This window comes from Colobus angolensis, unplaced genomic scaffold, assembly GCF_000951035.1.
Source record: "Colobus angolensis palliatus isolate OR3802 unplaced genomic scaffold, Cang.pa_1.0 Scaffold1, whole genome shotgun sequence".
NCBI lineage: Eukaryota > Metazoa > Chordata > Mammalia > Primates > Cercopithecidae > Colobus > Colobus angolensis.
In genome coordinates, this window is record NW_012110918.1 from 2,902,937 (window position 1) to 2,906,766 (window position 3,830).

Here is a 3,830-nt window from a genome sequence, read left to right on the forward strand (position 1 = left end):
AAAATACTGCTGCCATATTTTTCCAAGATAACTTTTAAACATGCATGAATTTTCCATGCAGCACTGCATATATACTGTATAGTCCCTGTCTGAACTTATTTTAATTAAATCTGAAATATGTGATTATTAACACATTTTAACAACATTTCCCATTTGGACAGCCCTAGTTCTCCTTTCTCTGAAAGTTCTATAGATTTATGTATATAATAAATACTGGCTAAATGTTCATCAGAGGAAAAAAATGAACAAATCTAAATTCTCCAAAGTTGAAGGCTAATAAATCCTAAAGGATGAAAGAATCTTAGAACTAGAAAGACTGCTAGGGATTATTTAATCCAATCATTTCATTTTAGAGATTAAAAAGACTGAGGACTAAACAGCTTAAAATGACTTGCTTAGCCACAAAAGGTATCAGCAGAACTAGATCGGGGCTCCTGCCTCAAGCTCCAAAGCTCTCTCCACGGCAGTGCAGCTCGTCCCCTACCATACTAGTTTAAATCTCACTTTTTGCTTTGATCAAAGTCATCTCTATGGTTACTATCTGGCAACAAAAAGAAGGGCAAAAATAGTTAAAATGCAAAATACTGTTTAATGACAGTCACCCATCACATTTGCAATTACTATTAGTCACGTGACTGTGATCAATAGAATGTGGTTTAATATATGGTATTCTAATTCAGAGGCATGGGTATTAAAGAACTGCATGATACATGTGAGAGAATTACACACTGGCCTAAAGCCATAGTCTGGAGTATCAACAAAACATTAAACGTCATTTTCTCACAAAGGCATTTCTGGATAACACTCTCTAAAAATCAGTAGTCAGCACCTTTTCCTTTCATACTCAACCATACTGTCTCCACTCTGCAATTACCCCAAACTACATTCTATTTTGGTGTTTACTGTTTTTCCAATCTCAGTAGAATGCGACCTCTGTAAGAGCAGGGGCCATGTCTACACTGTTCATCACTGCAGTTCAGTGAGCTGCATCACACCAAGCACACGCCAGTGCTTCTGCAGATACTATGGTCCATCCTTCCATCCTTGTATCAGCTACTGATGCACATAACTTACCTCCTAAGTGGTCTACAAGTGCCTTTAGGGATGGATGCTTGTTTACTTGTCACTTCTCTTGGCACGTATTCACATAATACGTGTTGAATGGACTGGCACTCACCTGATCTGTATTCAGTTGATCCTAATGGCTTACAATTCCTGATTCTTACTGTCACAATAAGCAGGATGTGACAAACTACATGGCTGACAATTAGTGCTATTTGAAGGACACTACCATCATTTCATTTAATACAATTCATTTAATACAATTTCCAATTTTCAAATCATCCCCGTTTTTTCTCCCAATCTTCCACGTCCTACCCTATTGCTAAACATCCTCCTCCTTTTCCTGTCTATTCACTCAGGTCCTGAAATTCCAACTCCTTGATGCTGCCTTTCAACTCAGAGGAACAAATGGTTAGAGAGCTATCCAAAACCAACCTGTTAGAACATGTGACTTCCGTGACTCATTTTTCTCATGAAAATAATCCTTGTAAATGATGTAAGCGACTAATGAGTTTGTTCAACATCAATACATGTTGAGTATTTGTAAGTTCTGTTTGCGCCTCCTTTAATTCCTGAATGAATCCAATCTTTTAATGATTTGTTACACAACCTAAACAAGAAAGAAAAAGGCTGATAAAAAGTCACCACAGCCGGGCGTGGTGGCTCACACCTGTAATCCCAACACTTTGGGATGCTGAGACGGGCGGATCACTTGAGGTCAGGAGTTCGAGACCAGCTTGGTCAACATGGTGAAACCCCATCTCTACTAAAAATACAAAATTTACCCGGGCTTGGTGGTGGGTGCCTGTAATCCCAGCCACTCGGGTGGCTGAGGCATGAGAATCTCCTGAACCCGGGAGTGGGAGGTTGCAGTGAGCTGAAATCATGCCACTGCACTCCAGTCTGCATGACAGAGTGAAATTCAGTCTCAAAAAAAAGTCACCACAAATAGTTGAAATTTAAAGCCAGTCCAATACTTCCCCTATATAGACTAATTTTTAAAGTGACCCATTCCTTAAAGGCGTCTTTTTTGTTTAAGCTGCTAACAATGTAAACTGTTTTACATTTCACTTGCTCTTTATTTTTGATGTTACACTTAAGAGACTGCAGGTGACCAAAAGAAATGAAAAGACATTAAGCCAGGTACAGTAGTGTGTGCCTGTAATACTAGCTACTGAGGAAGCTGAAGCAGGAGGATCTCTTAAGTCCAAGAGTTTGAGATCCCCGTATCTAAAAAAAAAAAAAAAAAAAGGAAGGAAGGAAGGAAAAGACATTAACATTATCTCTAATGTTCCATTATTGGAACGCTAAGTTTGTGGGAGTTATTTATAGCCTACTGCCCAAGGTCATTGCCAAGATCTGATTTTTCACAAAAAAGATTTTGCAACCTCCAGCACAAATGGGTTAAGAGGAAGGAGAATCAAAGGATATATTCAATTTAAGAATGTAAGTAGTCCCCAAATAACCATGTGCCAAATACAACATAATCAAAAAGAGAGGACGAGAAACCCTCAGTATATTAAGAACTGCTAAATACCGATCTTTACAGTTCAGAAAAGGCCCTCTTTAGATTAATTTTTAACTCCTGAATACAAGGCGAAGAGATAACCATCATCAAGAACTAGTATCACTTTTACTAACACCCCATCAACCTGACACAGGGTGCTTACACACAAATCACAGAGACGGTAGGATGGTTAAAAATACAGGCTCTGGTTGGGCGCGGTGGCTCACGCCTGTAATCCCAGCACTTTGGGAGGGTGAGGTGGGTGGATCACAAGGTCAGGAGTTCGAGACCAGCCCAGCTAGTACGGTGAAACCCAGTCTGTACTAAAAATACAAAAAATTAGTCAGTCATGGTGGTGCGCGCCTATAGTCCCAGCTACTCAGGAGGCTGAGGCAGGAGAATTCCTTGAACCCAGAAGACAAAGGTTGCAGGGAGCCAAGACTGTGCCACTGTACTCCAGCCTGGGTAACAGAGTAAGACTCTGCCTCAAAAAAAAAAAAAGACGGGCTCTGCAGCCAGACTGCTGTGGTCTAAATTCCCAGCTGTACTGCCATATTACCTTGGGTAAAACACAAGCTCTCTGACTCTCAATTTTCTCTACAGCGAAGTGGACACAATACTTGTAGCAATCCACAGGGTTGGTGTAAGAATTAAGTAAATACCTATGAAGGTACGCCTGGAACATAGTATGTACACACCATAATCATAGCAGCTGACATCTTAATAAAATGTATACAGCAATAAATATTAGTTATTAGTTATCATTTGCAACATGGGTGTTAGGACAGACACAGAACTAGGTTACAACTACAAGACATTTAAATGATCTACATTTGGCAATTTCACAACCCAACTCTAGAATCTGTCTGCCTTTCTAAGGCTTCTGCTATATATGGTTTCCCAACTAATACATTATTAAGTCTCTATACACAACTTCTTTTTTTTTTTTTAAGAGATAAGGTCTCACTGTGTTGCCCAGGGTTCAGTGCAGTGATGCGATCATAGCTCATAGCAACCTCGAACTACTGGGCTCAAGCGATCCTCCTGCTTCAGCCTCCAGAGTAGCTGGGACAACAGGTACGTACCACCACACCTGGCTAATTTTTAAATTTTTGTGGAGACAGCGTCTTGTTAGGCTGGCCTCAAACTCCTGGCCCCAAGTGATCTTTCCACCTTGGCCTCCCAAAGTACTACATACACAATTTTTATCTCCAAATGTTTTTCACATTTAAAATAAAAAATGTCTTAAGGAAATTAAGGA

General features: G+C 39.9%; 1 protein-coding gene across 3 annotated transcripts in view; it reads right to left on the reverse strand.

The window, feature by feature from the left end:
- The window catches only part of PSMD12 (proteasome (prosome, macropain) 26S subunit, non-ATPase, 12), a 26,763-nt gene that overhangs the window by 19,440 nt on the left and 3,493 nt on the right, over positions 1–3,830 (reverse strand). Inside the window, exons 2-3 of one of the 3 annotated variants that reach the window (XM_011952256.1) lie at positions 3,129–3,245; positions 1,498–1,672 (exon numbers count right to left, since the gene is read on the reverse strand). The exons of the other annotated variants lie outside the window; for them this stretch is intronic. The gene's annotated coding sequence lies outside the window, so the exon portion shown is untranslated. The remainder of the gene's footprint in view (positions 1–1,497; positions 1,673–3,128; positions 3,246–3,830) is intronic. 3 annotated transcript variants of the gene reach the window in all.